At 39.2% G+C, this 18,620-nt stretch overlaps 1 protein-coding gene across 2 annotated transcripts in view; it reads right to left on the bottom strand.

The window, feature by feature from the left end:
* Positions 1-18,620, bottom strand: part of LOC134798077 (probable beta-hexosaminidase fdl) — a 165,013-nt gene that overhangs the window by 16,553 nt on the left and 129,840 nt on the right. The window contains exon 1 of one of the 2 annotated variants that reach the window (XM_063770413.1): positions 14,990-15,156. The exons of the other annotated variant lie outside the window; for it this stretch is intronic. The gene's annotated coding sequence lies outside the window, so the exon portion shown is untranslated. Of the gene's footprint in view, positions 1-14,989; positions 15,157-18,620 lie in introns of those variants that run through there. 2 annotated transcript variants of the gene reach the window in all.

Raw genomic sequence — 18,620 nt, 5'->3', positions numbered from 1 at the left:
TCGGCCTGGACCCGAACCGTTCAAGCGTGACTCATCCTTTATTCTGGCTTCTTACTTTCAATCTTACATTTGAAATAAGGTACACAATGAAGTCATACAACTTTTACGGAAATTCGGAGTTTTTTTTTGTCAGAATGAAGGCGCGGGCGCGGATATATCTTAGTGACAAATATTTGTCTGCCCATTTTTGTTTGTGAGGATTGGTTCGATCATTTATTCACGTATTTCGGCGGAACCCAATTTTACGGCGGATATTACATTCCTACTGTTCCATCTTATTTCCATCCAATAATTCTGCAAATCAAATTTTAGCGTTCAGTAATCAGTTATTGCTTGTTGCCTAGTTTGGAATAAGTTATTATAACAACAAAACATGATTTTTACCATAAAAAACATAATATTTATTTGTTTTTGACATCTCGAGAAATCATCAGTTAGCTTAGTAAAAGTAGTGGCCCAGTGAAGCTGTAGGTCCTGGGTACGAATCCCGGTAACGGCATTTATGTACACTATAGACTGCACAGCTACGCTACGACGTAGCACACTCACCGTAGCTCCTACGCGTAGCGCATCTTTGTACGTCGCGCAAAAATGGCCTAACAGCGTTGATGCGCTTATACAATATATGTACATGTAACGCGCTGAGAGGGTTAACAATTCAAACTTAAAAATCTCACTCGCATTCATATATTGGTGCGCGCGAGAAGCACTTGCTCAAGATCTTCAAATATGAATTTACAACAAGTATAAAAAATTTACATAAAAAATTGGTTATTCAACTCGTCAAAATGAAATTAGTGTAACATATACCATATACCTATGTGGCTACGCTAGTTATACTTGCTTTTAGGGCTATCCTATATATATCCGGTTTAGAGAAAACTAAAGTTAGTCACATAAGTACACACTTGGTAAAATTCCTACATACCTACTACTACTACTTTTTTTTTCATTTTTCATTTTTTCATACGTATACATAATTATACAGCCAATTAGCAGTAGAACATAATAAACAGCAGATAAATTGTCTACCCACAGCTCAGCCTTGTCTCGCGGCACCCGAAGGACCACTTGTTAATAAATGATCATTTGTGTCTCGTTACACGAGTCAACGCTCTGTCGCAGATTAATGATACGTATAAGAGATATGCCACGGCCAAAAAACGCATGATTCTAAGATTATTTAGCTCTGTAGCGCTCTGGATAGTCATCAACCCAAATGTCATACGGTTATTATTAAAGGTACCATTCTGATTCAGACTGTAATGCGGCGCGACATTATATGCTGAAAATGTCATAAACTGGGCAGCAGCAATGCTTTTGATTTTTTACGTGTATGTAAATTGATTTAAAGGTCTAGTCGATTCGTAATTATTTCGCCCTATCGGGAGCATGCTATAATTCTGTTTTAGATGTGTGTATTTGACGTCTAGCTTAACCTGGTTAAGATCACAGAGAAACATTGCTTTCCTTTCTTGATCCTTACATACTTTTGTCCCGAGGCGAGGGAAGGAAGCATGAGAGCCAAAGAGCATTATACAACCTCTGCCCGCAAGAAGCAAGCGACAGCGCCGAAACCTCTCAGCTCTAAAGTCAAAAAATTGCAGATTGATATATATTCGGGCGTACTCAGTGGACTGATTTATTGATCACGCTTGGGGTAGATCGACAAAACATCACACAGATCCATAGATTAGTGTTAAGCGTCAACATTTGTAGAAATGCTTGGGAAAGGTATTTCTTTGTTCAACGGTAGACATGTTTTGCCTGACATGTTGATGTATCTCCTACGGTATTAACTAATCTGCGGCCACATACACGCCATGTTTGCAAAGGCCGTCCATTTTAAACTTTATAATGACTACTTCCTAACTGTCAATGTAGTTCGCGTAATGAACTTTAGAAAGTCATAAACCTCATAAAAACAACATTTTCATTAATCCATTCTTTTAAAATTATGGCTTCACTCCAGTGGGATCATTTCGCCAATATCAAGGTATTAGGAGCAAGGTAATACAACTAAAATTGTACAGTTAGTACAAGACAGTGTACGGTGATTTTATTAGCTCTTGTAAAGCTATAGCTGGACTTTACAAGTAGCACGTGGACTACCGGCCGTTGAATCCAAAATGGTGGTTAAACGCGTTTCAAGATTAATTCTCCATTCACTGCACACTACCACATTAGTTTACTGTATAATAATTAATAAGCTATCGATATTACACTTTAAACAATATTTATGAGCAAAAAACAAAGGAATTAATCACGACGCGTGACTATCAAGATGGCGTTCGAAACGGAAGCAAAAAAAAAAATATTAAGAGAGGTTTTAAAACTGACATGTGTGAATGTCCATTAAGATTAACGTCCTACTCTCTAATTCATAAAACTTTACAAGCCTCCGTTAATTTATGTTTTATCCCCTCGATTTTCTGATGTGATAACTGATGACTGTACCCAAGACCACAAAATAAAGCCTTACTTTATTTTCCTATCAGTAAAATACAGGAAATTATGAAAGTAACTTAAGTTAAATAAAAGCTAAAAGCACCGTTTAATCCGGCAATAACTTCGCCGGAACCTCGTGTCTCATTTCAGCCGCTAATGAAACGTAAACAACCATAGCTTTATTTACAAAACAGCTTATCTTATCACAGAGCTCCTGAATAGTTATTTCTATCACTGAGCGAGCGTTCGTCTGGAACCGCTTCCTATCTTTCATCCATAAATATGAAATGCGGAAAAAGAGCGTGCGAAAAAGTGCGACACTTCGCGGGATTCGGAAACGCTATACCCAAGCGAGAGCGATGACTACATATCTACAATGACGCCTACGCTTAATCATAATTGAAGTGTGCAAAAGGGAAGCCATCACCAATAAGACCATCTCTTCTTCTTCTTCTTCCTGCCCTTATCCCACGTTATGTGTGGTCGGCACAACATGTTTTTCTCTTCCATTCTCCTCTGTCTTTCGTCACCTCAGCACTCACTCCTTTCTTTCTCATATCCTCTTTCACACAATCCATCCATCGTGTTTTGGGTCTACCATCCGCTCTCCGTTCATCAACATTCATCCCTAACATTCTTTTGCCCATATGGCATTCATTCCTCCTCATTACATGCCCACACCACGCTAACCTACTACTCCTCATCTTCTCCGTTACCGGTGCTACTTTCAAACTTCCCCTTATATACTCATTCTTAATCCGATCCTTTCTCGTCACTCCACACATCCATCCCAACATTCTCATTTCCGCTGCGTCCAGACCATCTCATGAGTGCGAAAGAGACAGACTAAATAGAAATGAATGAATGTATATGTTGCAGTCAAAAGTGTGAACTGGTCAAAAGAACTTTTAACCGACAAAAACAGGCAAAACTGCTTTTGACTGAGCATGTTGGTCAAAAGTAGTTTTACCTGAAAATCATACCTATTTCTGGCAGCAGTTTCGTTTTTAGGGCGTAGCAAAAAAAAATAACCCTAACCTACCTATCTCTGGGAACAGTTTCGTTTTTTGGTAGTGTCCGACCGAAACATGTTTTTTTGCCGAAACCGAAACCGAAACCGAATGTTCGGCTTTGGCTCTAGTTTCGGCCGAAACCGAAACCGAAACCGAAACTTTTGTAGACTTGTTAAAATCGTTGAAAAAATCTCATAAAACCGCTTTTACTCACATATTATGGGGCTGTCAACACCCAATGTCCTTGAAATTGATGTTACTTAAGCAGTTTTTTAAGAAAATTACTAGAGTTAGACCAAGATAATTCTGCAACGATTTTGATAAGACATGCAGTGCAAGTGTTACTTTAAACGTCAAATCTTCTATGAAATAATGACGTATTAAATAACATTTGGACTAGTAGCACTGCGTATGCTATCAAAATCATTGCAGAATCTTCTTGGTCTAACTCTATTCATTCACCAGTCAAGCTAACATGTAGATACAGGGTCAACCAAAAAAACAACCAAAAACGCGAGCGCAGCGAGCGCGAAATTTTTTGTTAACAATATCGCAAGGCCGGGTACCGATCTACACCTGGGCCTAAAAGTCCGAAGTGCCCCAGTGAGGCGAACTGTCATGCGAAGTCAAAGCCGTGCTTCAGGCTTCAGGATAAGTAGTTAAGCACAGATTCCAACCAATGTCCATTGTATTAAAAAGCGAGACCGCAGGCCGAGCATGGCGCAGCGAGGCCAAAGGCTAAGTAAAGCTGAAGTAGAGGACATGTGGAGCACAAACCAATGGTAAATTGAGGTAAAAAGTGAGGCTAAGGTCGAGCATTCGTATGAAAAACTGTACTGGGGACACTTTTAAGGGTTTTTTCTTCGTTTTAATCAATAGTCAGCTGTTCAGCTTCGCAAAATATTAACTATTGAGAAAATCAACTTTGCGGCCCTAGTTGAGCGTAGCCTTTAGCCTCGCTTAAAATTTGCTATTGCGAAAAAGACATCGTTCGACTCGGGCCGAGCTGATACTCGGCCAACGGCTACGTGCGACAGTGCTATCTCATTCACTCGGATACAATTAGACAGTGTGCGCGTTATAAGTATTGACAGCCTCTTAAGACTGCGTCGACCGTCCAGTGGCGCTCTCATTAGTGGAATTGTGTTTTATAATAAACCAATTAATTTCTGTACCTATACATGAATCAGTATATTATTATGTAGATATGTATTAATATTATTGTCCTACTTATTCCCCAACTTTTGGTCTTTGTCCGAAGTACCATTTCGTAAGTTTCGGCCCGGCCGAAAGGTTCGGCCGTTTTTTGGCCGAAACCGAAACTACAGCCGAAACATGATTTTTTGGCCGAAACTGGCCGAAACCGAAACCGAAACCGAACCTTCGGTCGGACACTATTTTTTGGGCGTAGCAAAAAAAAAATAACCCTAACCTACCTATCTCTGCGAGTACTTTTGACTGATAGTAACAGTCACAATTACTATTAACCAATGATTTCCAGGTAAAACTACTTTTGACCAACATGCTCAGTCAAAAGCAGTTTTGCCTGTTTTTGTCGGTTAAAAGTTCTTTTGACCAGTTCACACTTTTGACTGCGACATATACACGGTGTGGCCTGTAACACGAGCAAATAATTAAAACATAGATTGTACTCCTCAAACGGTGACACTTTTGTTCTACAAGTTTTAAAAATTATGAAGTATTTTCCCCTACTCCCTATTTTTCATACAAAATAAATATTATTTTCAATGGACGCCATCGCCACGCCATATCATTGTGATTGACGTTGCTTGTCACGCCTTAAACATAACAAATTTCGCAATACATTGCGTCTTAGAATAAACTTTAAAGTGTATTAAAAATCAAACCCCAAGTTATTTTTAAAAGTCGCTGAACAAATGTTGGTCAGTAACTCAGTATGAGGAGTACAGCCTACAGTTTAATTTTTTGCTCATGTTACAGGCCACACCCGGTATAAGGTTAGCGAACTGAAAAATACGGAAAACAGCAGGGTGCCGCTGCAAAATTTCTTCCAAATTGGATCAGAAATCAGAAAGTTACCCTGAGGTATACCTCGTTATAACGACCGATTCATTGGAGGCAATTGCATAGGATGGTATCCCACCTATCCAATTTCTTTGTCCAATGTGTATTGCGTCTCGCATTTTGCTTAATGAGAGAGTGAGACGCAATGACATTGGACAAACAAATTGGACAGGCGATGACAACAACAGTGTCGTTTACATCCTTTATTCTTTGGAAGGTGTTATGATGGATATGAACCGCGAATCGGAACGATAGTTGAGTAAAAGCGTGCCGTATGAAAATCACGCACGAGTAGCGCCGTACAATAACGTCTGGTGTTTCCTTCTCTTTCTGTCGGTGAGACGGATGTAGTACAGCAGGCATATGCCATAGGAGGGAAAATGTAAGCGATGGCACGTTGCTGGGCCATTTTATAGTAACTCATTGAGTGCCGGGAACCCGCTCGGGTTCTCTGTTCGTAGTCGCTTGCCTATATCATTTTTATTTATTTATTTATATGAGCCTAGAGTGTCCCACTGCTGGGCAAAGGCCTCCCTCCTCCCTTTCCACGTATCCCGGTCTTGACCCGTCTCCCACCAGTTCCTGTTAAAGGCGTCGAGGTCATCGCCAACGCCGTCGAGGTTTGCCGCGACCTCGGGTTTGTTTTTGTGGGGCCTAATTAGTCGTTGATTTAGCCCAGAAGTCATCTGGCATACCTACGGCAAACGTGTCCCGCCCAGTCCCACTTCAGCTTGGCGGCTGTTTCAGCCACATCAGCTATTTGGGTTTTACGTATATCATATATTTTATTAATATTATACTCTTTCTAAGTACTAATCTCTAATTAGCCTTAAACGCTAATCCAATCAAAGTAAACCTACATACTAATCAAAGATACTAAGCAATTATACACTATCAAAGTCACAAAATTATGATTACAATTGTTGTTGTGTACGTGTTCGATATAATTTTGACTAATGCACATTGGACAACTGAATTGCTTTATCTCGATTTACGCTGCGAATAAAATATAATAAACACAATTTAAAAATTCCCAATTTCACCAGCTATTATTTAAAATAGCAAACAACCACTCTAGATACGAAAATGCCTGGAAACTCGAATGACAAGGCGAACTTGACACCAAAGAATGCAATATTGATATTGGCAAGTCGCGCCAGCAAGGTTCGTTTTACTAAAGCTTCGTTGTTTATCAACCGAGGAATATATAGGTTTACAATAAATCTTAAACTTTGAGAGAATCTTTTACTTAATATAAATAGGTACGATTTGTGTGGGACTAGATATACTAGTAGATCACTTTGCCTCTATAGAAAAAACCCGGCCAAGTGTGTGTCGGACAAACACAAAATATACTTTGTTTTTCCTAGCCTAGAATTGAGTATCCTACTGCCTCTCCCCTTGATTTCTACGACTCCCGATTTGGTGTTTCCTCCGGCCAGTTGTTCAGGAAGCTGTCCAGGTCATCCCACCATCTGCGTTTGGGTCAGGCCCGTCCACGTCCCTCTACCGGCATCCACTTGGTGGCTAAGCTAGCCCACTTCTCCGGATGCATGCGGTAGACGTGACCTGCCCAGTCCCATTTGAGCCTACCGGTTTTCTCGCCTACGTCAGCAATGCGGGTTTAGAGCGCATATAATTTCCAACGCTGTCTCATCCACTCGTATTCTGGACTAGCTGAAGATTTGGACTTAGTCACGCGTGAGTTAGTTACCTGGGTTAACGACTTATACTCTCATTGTTCTACATTATTGCATACGATTAATACTAATAACAAAATATACTCTGCGCGGTCGCGGTAGAGCCTAGAGCCGTTTACCGCGCAATAATTTTATAAACTCTGAGCGAACCCCATCTTAATAGATATTTAAAAGGTCTTTTTGTAAAGGTGTAAACCTGTTCATAGCCAGTATAGAGGACACATAAGAGCCCTTTGTACGTTATCTAGTCGGGTCAAGACGTGTATAGTTGACAGATGACAGGGAACGTGCAGCGTCACGGAGCGATGAAGAATGGCGACACGTTGTAGGTTAAGCGGATTTTACCATCAGTCTTTCATGTTATGATAAGGAAGGGATCTTTTCTTACAATTTAGATATACACTCGCGTGCAAAAGTATTGCATCACTTTGCATTTTTTCGTCCGCACCCAATATCTTTGTAATTCTATACCCGATTCTGAAAATTTTGGTATCAACTGAAAGCTTATAATGTAACGCATTAGAAAAATGGTAAATTCAATGAAATTTCGAATCTGAAGACTATAAAAAATCATAAAACTGAAAGTAGTCGCATAATGCTCCAAAAATAAATCCGGAAACTTGAGAATAAAAGTCATTTTTTTAATACAATATCGTTTATTATTATTAAATTAATACTTGGTATTGCCACCCACAGGCCTCCTTTCACAAACCAAGTGGTTTTTCATAGACGTAATTAATTTTCTAATGTGATCATGAGGAATAGCGTCCCACTCCTCCAGCAAGGCTCCCTTCAGCTCCTCAACATTGATCAGGGCAGGATTCCGCTTTCGAACCCTCCTTTTTAGGTAGTCCCACACGTGTTCAATGGGGTTAAGGTCCGGGCTCATCGCTGGCCAGTCCATTGTGTCGATGCCCACTTCGAGAAGGTAGGCTGCGGTGGCCTTAGCGGTATGACACGGGACATTATCCTGCATTAGGATGAACCCCTCATCAAAAATACCGGCATAAGGAACAACATGTTCCTCCAGGATATCAGTGATGTACTTGGCAGCGATCAATCCACTGTCACGGCCCCCGCCAGGCACGAAAACCAGTTCTGTCCGCCCGTCGTAGGAAATGCCGCCCCAGAACATTACGGATCCACCGCCATAGGCGACCCTTTCGGAGAAGAAACATTGAGCGAACTGTTCTTCTGGCCTTCTGTAGACTCTTCCTTTTCGGTCACATCCATTCAAACACATTCTGCACTCTTTCAAGAAGAGAACTGGGGTTCATTGCTCAATGGTCTAGTCCTTGTGATTTTCAGCAAACTCTCTTTAGGCTGTACGGTGTCGCGCCAGCAATCTGGGCACCGCTGCGGGCCTTCTGGGTGTCAAGTTCGCTTTCTTAAGTCTTCTTCTTATTGTCTACTCACTGGCAGCCACTCCTCGTACCTCACGCAGACGCTGCTGGATGGCAATGCTGGTCTGGTGTCGATCTCGGAGAGATGTTGTGACAAAGAAGCGGTCGTCCCTCTCTGATGTACACTCTCTGCGGCCGCTTCTTGGTCTTGAAGTAAAGGATCCAGTCCCCTGGAACCTCTGGTAAACTCTGCAAACTGCAGATTGGCTTAAATTCAGCTCGGCAGCTACTGAACGTTGGCTACGCCCCGCTTGCAGGGGCTGGATGATTTGGCGGACTTCAGCTTCAGTGGTTTCCATTTTTCCAAGTCTTTTTCACGGGAAAATACGCGGAGATATGTAACGATCGACTTCTGATAAGTGACTGATAACAACCCCTTCTCTACCCCCGTTTTATAAGGGTCAAGGGTAACGCAACTCGTGCGCGTGATAACGTGAAACCACTCACAAATCGGGAAAATGCCGATAATTTGAAAAATACTGGGCCGATTTCCATGTTTTTTTACTTTTCGTAAAGCTAAAACTTCAAGAAACATGATTACATTAAAATAATTTAGAGAAATTAACCAGTTTACAAATATATTGGGTGCGGACGAAAAAATGCAAAATGATGCAATACTTTTGCACGCGAGTGTAGTGTGTACGCGGGAGTAATAAACTAATAAAAGTAATAAAATAAAATTAACAATAGAAAAAAGATGAAACAGTAAATAAATGGTTAAATAAACAACTTTTAACCTTCAGACCCACGTTTTCAGATACCGTAAAACTTCCCAACTATGGTCCAAATGGGACACAAATATTTTCGTTTAGATTTGACTACTATTTCAATGACGTAGTTCTGAGGCAAAATATTTTCAGAAATGGAAGAGAAAACCCAGACGAAACCAAAAAGGTAGCATAGGTTAGTTGTAGTAAGTATTAAGACTACAGTTGGGTGACGGTAATACCACTAAGTTAGGCGGCGCACAGAACTCGACGCTAAGCGCGACGAGCTAAAGGCCAGACCACTTGTGACTTTACAATCATGTCGGAGGGGTGCCGACCTGCAGTGAGTGTGGTCGCACATTCGCTGCAAAAAATGGCTATGTCAGTCACCTGAGAGCGCACCAGCGACGCTCTCAGCGGTAGAACGCAGTCGCTGTGGCCGAAATCCGCTAGGAGGAGATGATATATTACATAGAGTGCTGTATAGTAGCAGTATCTCTGCTATGTGTACGTAGCATATAACATATACTTATGTCGCCTATTTCGAAAAAGGCAAGTTTGTCATTCTATTTGAAATACAAACAATAGTCAGACACACGACAAAGTGTATCAGTACAGAATATGTTCCTATATCTATTGTTTTAAATTCTCATAGCTCATGAGCTATAAATCAATGCATTCAAGCCTACGCAACCCTCGTCCCTCTAATCTATTACTGATTGCACGCAAAGTGCACATAAAGCGTGTAACTAGTGATGTGCCGCGAATAATGTAGGTACCTACATTCCTGTTAGGTGCCGGGAATATTGACTTTTTCCCGGGAAATTTGTACTGTATTTTCCAACTGATGGATCCTGCTTCCCGAAAGTCGAAAAATGACGCTCGTTAAAGCCAATGTTCTCATTACTTAGTACCTCCAAATTGTCCAAATTATACGTAGCGATGGTATAGATGTAGTGGATAATCGTTCATAACAGGTCATCGTATTTTCACGGAAACATACGAACTGTCATAATATTTCAGTCAGTCTCGGAACAAAAAGTACTGAGGTTGACTGAAGTAGTAGAAATACGAACGTTTCCGAGAAAATACGATGTTTAACGATTATACACTACATCTGTAAATTGTTCTCTAACGGGGCCCACTGATTAACAGTCCGCCGGACGGTATCGGCCTGTCAGTTGTTCAGAACTGTCAAAATTTTGTTCTAACTGACAGGCCGATACCGTCCGGCGGACTGTTAATCAGTGGGCCCCTTAACGCTTTGGACAAATACCTGTTTTCTTGCTTATTGGTGTCGGAGGTTCTCATTGAAAATAACTTCCAAAGTCAGAAATATCCCAGTAGACTGCACACCACTACTAGTATCACACGTGGTTTCAATTAAGACGTCCGCTGATTAGCTCGTGTGCGCGACCTTTATATTGTGGAACCTGATTAATTCTCACTTTTTTTAAACAGGCTTTTTACAATGAAAATGCAGTTCATTAAAGAATCAAACTTAATTAAGTAGGTATATTCTACAAAATATGATACTACTTACTATTGGTTCTAGAAAACAGTAGTTATTTACGATACAAGTGCGTAAAATAGGACATTCGCAGCGAATTTTCGCAGCCTATTCCCACGTGTATCGTACAAAGTTTTACAGTACATATGGCCCTTTAAATTTTCGACGTAGTTACGTAATGTGCTTATTATAGCACAGGGTGTTGTAATGGAGCACCAGATTTACTGTAAAGTAAATAATATTATATTCTCTCCACCTACTTGTACTCTAACCTGCTCACTTTAAAAACCCCAAATCGATGTACCAGTTAGCCGTTTGGCACACGCATACTAGAGGTCAAAACAAAATTTTTGACCCGCAGTTCCTAAAAATGTGGTATATTTTTAGAATCGCCTCAAAAGGCCCTTTCATATAATACCACACACGATAGGTTTCTATAAAAAAAAAAATTCTCATCCAAAAAATGACTCGGCACTCCCCTCCTAAGGGAATTTTTTTTAAGAACTGCGGGTCAAAAATTTTGTTCTGACCTCTAGTATACGTGTGCCAAATGGCTAACCTGTACATCGATTTGCGGTTTTTAAAGTGAACAGGTTAGACTAAAAGTAGGTGGAGAGAATATAATATTATTTACTTAATTTACAGTCAATCTGGTGCTCCGTTACAACATCCTTTATTGATGTGACGGCTGCCGCTATTTCCTATCTTTGTTTTCGTTATTATGACTTGCATTTTAAAAATATCAATAACATCGTCAATACACAATACTATCTATCAATCAGTCAATTTACAATAGCAAATACCTATAAACTAAAATTGGTTTATGATAAGCTTTTCAACTACCGTTATCGGCCGTTGGCTGTCGTTTTCACTGATATCACATGAATCATGTTATGTGTATAATATTTTAAGTCTACAAGCGTTGTCTTATCTAAGGGCGATTGTGATCAAAGACCGAGGGAATTTCCAGGACAACTGCCTATGGTTACATTGGCTACTGAATTTTGGTTGTCTGTTTTTAAAAAAACTTAATTCTGGTCAATGTAAATGCGTGTCCGTAAACATTAAAAAAATATTTTAGTTCATGATGAAACTTAAATTAAGCACTTATTCCGTCGCTAATACGCCCAACCATAGAGAAAAAAATACATAGATTTCTCACTCCATACATCAGTTTTGGTACCAAAAAGACTATTATTTTCATAGTCGACATCTATTAGCATCGAGTAGCGGAATTATCAGTACTGCTACTTGACAATATATGTAGCACCGACCGGAAAGTCTTATACAGGGTCATTTTTGGACCGTTAGCCATATTGTGCGAGGTGATTAGTAGTGTCCGACCGAAGGTTCCGTTTCGGTTTCGGCCAGTTTCGGCCAAAAAATCATGTTTCGGCTGTAGTTTCGGTTTCGGCCAAAAAACGGCCGAACGTTTCGGCCGGGCCGAAACTTACGAAATGGTACTTCGGACAAAGACCAAAAGTTGGGGAATAAGTAGGACAACAATATTAATACATACCTACATATACTAATTCATGTATAGGTACAGAAATTAATTGGTTTATTATAAAACACAATTCCACTAATGAGAGCGCCACTGGACGGTCGACGCTGTCTTAAGAGGCTGTCAATACCTATAACGCGCACATTGTTTAATTGTATCGGAGTGAATGAGATAGCACTGTCGCACGTAGCCGTTGGCCGAGTATCAGCTCGGCCCGAGTCGAACGATGTCTTTTTCGCTCATATTCACTCACTTATTCAGTCATTTTTCTATCTACCTCTAATGGAAAATTTTAAGCGAGGCTAAAGGCTACGCTCAACTTGGGCGCAAAGTTGATTTTCTCAATAGTTAATATTTTGCGAAGCTGAACAGCTGACTATTTATTAAAACGAAGAAAAAACCCTTAAAAGTGTCCCCAGTACAGTTTTTCACACGAATGCTCGACCTTAGAGCCTCACTTTTTACCTCAATTTACCATTGGTTTGTGTTCCACATGTCCTCTACTTCAGCTTAGCCTCCGGTCTCGCTTTTTAATACAATGGATATTGGTTGAAGTCTGTGCTTAACTACTTATCCTGAAGCCTGAAGCACGGCTTTGACTTCGCATGAAAGTTCGCCTCACTGGGGCACTTCGGACTTTTAGGCCCAGGTGAAGATCGGTACCCGGCCTTGCGATATTGTTAACAAAAAATTTCGCGCTCGCTGCGCTCGCGTTTTTGGTTACTTTTTTGGTTGACCCTGTATCTACATGTTAGCTTGACTGGTGAATGAATAGAGTTAGACCAAGAAAATTCTACAATGATTTTGATAGCATACGCAGTGCTACTAGTGCAAATGTTATTTATACGTCATAATTTCATAGAAGTTTTGACGGTTAAAGTAACACTTGCACTGCATGTGATATCAAAATAGTTGCAGAATTATCTTGGTCTAACTCTAGTAATTTTCTTAAAAAACTGCTTAAGTAACATCAATTTCAAGGACATTGGGTGTTGACAGCCCCATAATATGTGTGTAAAACCGGTTTTATGACATTTTTTCAACGATTTTAACAAGTCTACAAAAGTTTCGGTTTCGGTTTCGGTTTCGGCAAAAAAACATGTTTCGGTCGGACACTAGTGATTAGGTAGGTCATACTAAACAACTTTTTCTATGGGACCAACCCCGAAATCCCAAAAAAAATTTGGTCTTCCCATAGAAAACGTCGACATCCACTCGATCAAAATGTATGAAACGGATTTTTTTTTTTGTAATTTCGGAGTTGGTCCCATAGAAACAGTTGTTCAGTATGGCCTACCTAATCACCTCGCACAATATGGCTAACGGTCCAAAAATTACCCTGTATATGTTGTTGAGCATTAGACTTTCTGTTTTATTTCTCTATGGCCCAACCTTCAAAGTCAGCTGCTGTTAATAGTTCGCGTTCGCAATAATTAACCGACGCCGTAGACTCGCGAAGAACACGAGAGGCCAATTCAACCTTACATTTCGACAACAAAATGATATCTAAATGATGTCATCTTCTTCTCATTCGCCCGTGCGTCTCGCTCGCACCAATACATGTAGGTACGGACCAGTACGAGCGAAATGCACGCGCGAGTGAAAAAATAAATGACGTTAATGAGATATAATTTTGATGTCAAAGTGTACGTTCGAATTGGTCTCCTGCACTTTGCAAATATTCCTTTGCTAGTACAGTTGCCACCTGATATATCGGAGTGGCCACGGTGCTCAAAAATATCTAAACATGCATATTTTAACGTCACGATAATAAAGGCTTTGTTCTGATAATTGTGAACACCTTGGCCGCTCCCATGTAAATCTCATGGCTATTGTGCGTCCAAGGACTGTACCGTCAGTTTGTAATTAAGTAGAAAACTATCGAAATATTTTAAACAAAGAGCTATGGAGCGCAGCATACTAGGAGTAAAACGGATTGACCGAATCCGTAACTCTACGCTGCGCTCAAAACCGCGCATTAACTACTGATGTTGGAACTAAGACCGCCAAGCTGAAATGGGATTGAGCCGGCCATGTCTGCGCATGCACCCACAGAGGTGGGCCAAAATAACCACGGTATGGATGCCGCAAGACGGGCGAGGAGCTGGCAGGCCCAGACGGAGATGGCGGGACGACCTGGACGCATATCTTAACGACTGGCCGGAGATTGCTCAAAACAGAGACCAATGGAAATCGAGGGGGGAGGCCTTTGCCCAGCAGTGGGACACCGTATAGGCTTATAATATAATATATATTTTAAACATACGCCGTTGTTTTGTTTCACCGGCCCACATTGACGTATGCCTATACAGGGTATTTTATTGTGTTTGCTACAGGTAACACGGTATAAGGAAAGAAGCGTTAAATATAATCAGGTAAATTTTACCATTTACCAAAAATTAGACCAAGCATTATGAGTTTCTTTTCAAATACTTAATAAGTACATATCAAAAACTTCTACCACTATACTTGAACGGTTCACAAAGAGTCTACGAAGTCACTAAGAAATCAGTTTAATTCTAAAAGGGCTTAGGAAATAAATTCCGAAGAAACTTCTGCGCTTATAACGAAAACAAAAGAGCGTAAGTGCACATCGATTCAATATAAACTTACGTTCTTTTAGAAAAAGAGTGGGTAAGTAATAATAATAATGCTTACCTCCGGCGAGACGGGACGACCGCTCGGAGGAGTGTCGGGAAGCGAAACTCCTACATTGGCGACATGGAGCGCCAATAATCGCCAATACGCCAACGCTGGACGCACGTAAACTTTGTCAACAATCACGTCACATTCCAAATTTAAAGTTTGAATACTTTGAATTTCCAAATCGAACTACCGACGACTTTTAAATTTCGAATATGGTGAACGCTCCCGGTATTACCTATGGTATTACGAACTTATTGTTATAAGTCGGCATTCTGAAGCGCGTTTAACTGAAGTCTTACGAAATAGTGTAGTTTGGTTTACCATAAAACACTACCGCACTTACCGAACGTGAATGTGACTCTGAAAAAGTAATATAAATGCACAGATAACACTCGGAATGGATTGATAACGACTTGAAGGACAAGCTAAGTAAACAGAGTTGCATTTTATGCTTGATGCAAAAATACTCCAGACAATTTGACCTAGCCTTTCCTTAATATACCTACCTACGTCAAGTTAGATATTACAACATCATAACATAAATTACGTAAGATATTGCAGCTTATTTCTATCTACGTCACAGGCAAGAACATGCGGCTGTCTATAAATAAATGCGACCATCCACACACCATCTATTTAAGGCCGTCCACGTCGCATATAACTTGAAATTCCTTGCAAACGTTGGGTCAAACGTTCCACCAATCCAGGTATCGGAGGGCGGTTTACCCTCAGCCGTCACTCGTTCGCGCCCTCTCGGCTGTGCGCGTCGCGTGCGTTCGGACCGTTCCGAAAAGTTTTGCGATATCGTTTGGAGCGATCGGAAAGTTATATTTTAAATTTTGAAAATAGAATTCTTGCGTTTTGAGTGTTGCGAACAGTGTGAGTTTTGTTAGCATCGTTCGGAGGAAAGTTAGGTTAGTTTTGGAGTATTTGTCTTGCTTTGGTTTTACTATATTTTAAGCAATACTAAGTTCATCTATTGTGCTGGTGATGTATACAAAATCTACATTTATTAAGATATGTCAAATTAAAAGTCTTTTCTAAATAGAATCAAGTTAACTTAATTCAACTTTAATACAACGTGCATGTAACTTATTTATTTAATTCTTAAACTTATTTCATTTGTGATATTTATTCCATTATTGAATAATATTATCTCATCCGTTACCAATATACAAAGAGTGCCTAAATAATCTAAAAACTATAGGTACCTAAATAATCTAAAAACTATAGGTACCTAAATAATCTAAAAACTAAACGTAGAAAAAACTGAAAAAAGTTAAATAAAATAAATTAATAAAAAGATCTCCCCCACTGGTATCCGATACAATGTATCGCAATACTAATAGGGTATTTTCCTACTAGTCAAATCATTTACGTACTTTTTTAGAACTGTCAAAACGATTTGCTAATATGGAATTTATATGAAACATTACATCGTGACGTCACGGTCAACTCACCTACTTTTTATATTTCTATCCGATTTATTAAATAGACCTTGTGTTTAAAAATAACTCCTTTCTGTGTTTTTCTAATAATTATCTGGTGCTTTATTTCATGCATGGTGTAAAATAATTTATTTTAAATACAGTATAATACCCTATTCTTTGAGCGAATCAAATTCCAAATAAAATAATAAAGTATAAATTCAAGAACGGCCACAATTCGAGAAATTACTTAATTCAAAATTATTTACTTAAAAATAATGATATGAACTATACACGTTTAAAGTACTTACCGGGTTTTTCATTACGACGAAAAAATATTGATAAAACCTGTATGTAAATGAGACCACGTGTAAACGATAACTTTTATAGATAGTCGTTCCAACTGGCACTCTGCAATGTTACTTTGTTATGATACAATGTACGGTTACGATGATAAATGTACCTATACACGCTTTTACTTTGCAAACGTGTCAAAATGTAGGTACTAAGACATTTTTATGAAACTAACTACTAGGGTAAGTTGGTTGATAGTGGTTTGGTGGTACACAGCAATTATTAAATTTTCTGAGAAAACGCAAGGCAGGTAGGGTCGAAAGTTTTAATTTATGACCCATTTCGAAAATTGTCACAGTGACAATCAATATGAATGTCGCTAGAGACGTCATCGGCAAATAGTTAAAACATAGATTGTACTTACTTACTCTTCAAACGAAACTTTTGTTAGTATTAACTTTTAAAAATTATGAAGTCTTAAGATTTCCTATTTTCCATACAAATTAAATATTAGCTTCAATGTACGCCATCATCGTTGTAATTGACGTTGCTTGTCACGCTTTAAACATAACAAAATTCGCAATTCATTGCGTCTCAGAATAAACGTTATCAAAATCAAAACAGAAGTTATTTAAAAAAGTTGCTGAATAAATGTTGGTCAGTTTGAGAAGTACAACCTACAGTTTAATTTAACCTCCTAAGTCCCTGCGTACAATTTTTTGTACATATTCCATAATCAATTTTGGACTTTTATTGTGTAAAACAAAACAATTGCTTCTGGGTCTCAGGAGGTTATTGCTCCTGTTACATACACACCCGGTATTATTCTAACAGTTAGAATTTTAATTGAACAATGGTAGATCACAATGTATTTCTAAAGAACAATACGGTTTATGAATTGTCAGTTAACATAAATATCGAAGTAAGTTTCTCGAAGTTTCCTCCCCTCGTTTCTACGCAATATTTCGATTAATAATCTCAGTAAACAATGGAAATTAATAAGCATTCGGCGCTCGAAATTTGCTTCTGACAGAAATGTTTTGCAATTGTAATTGGAAGTTGTTTGGGGCGGGAATTAGCCCCCACAATTAGAAATATTGTAGCGGGCGACATCAACCATCGAAAAGCGAATTGTATGGACGGGCATTTTCATTCTAACTTGTACCTTAAAGCGCGACTTAAGTCGTCTAACCTTTACATTCCTGACAAAAGATATGGGATTTGACATCGACCGTCAGTTTTGTAACGATTGCCGCCGTTAATGGTACACAGTTAAGTGAAAATGCCCGGACACACGATTCAAATGGCTATTTTACAATAAAATAAAATAATTATGTTTATTGCACAAGGTAATAAAAGATGGCAGTAAACATAACACGATAACAAAATTAAAAATAGAGTGGACAGAGTTTCTATCTTTCCTTAATAACTATATCTTTACGTCTAGATTTATTTTATTATAAACTGACACTGAACCTGTCTCATTGGTATTAATAATCTTATCTTATGCGAGTAGTTTCTATTTAACGTGTATTGTGTTATTTAATGTGGTCTTTATTTTGTCGCAGTTAAAAACTATCGCAGTTAAAAACTATCAAAGCTCCCCCGCATTTTGTTATTTGACATAAAAAACATTGCTAACTTTTTAAAACTTTTTTAAACAAACCGTTTCCGCGTACCTCTGTTACCACGTACCATATGAGTCTCGCATTGGTATATTGAGCCACCAAAAGCGTGTCTTTCCGGTGTTACGTCATAAGTCGTCTACTATAGACGAAAAGGCAAATAATGATGATTTTAAACAAGTTTAAAGGCTCGCTACCGAAGCAATAAACATCTAGTCCATATGTTAGATGTCGAGCCAAACTTCTCAGTTAGATCACGTACCATTCAACATTGGAATACTCTCAATTCGTCGGACG

This window comes from Cydia splendana, chromosome 16 (genome assembly GCF_910591565.1).
Source record: "Cydia splendana chromosome 16, ilCydSple1.2, whole genome shotgun sequence".
NCBI classification, from domain to species: domain Eukaryota; kingdom Metazoa; phylum Arthropoda; class Insecta; order Lepidoptera; family Tortricidae; genus Cydia; species Cydia splendana.
The sequence above is the reverse complement of the archived record's forward strand: the minus strand, read 5'-3'. Positions and strand labels throughout refer to the sequence as shown.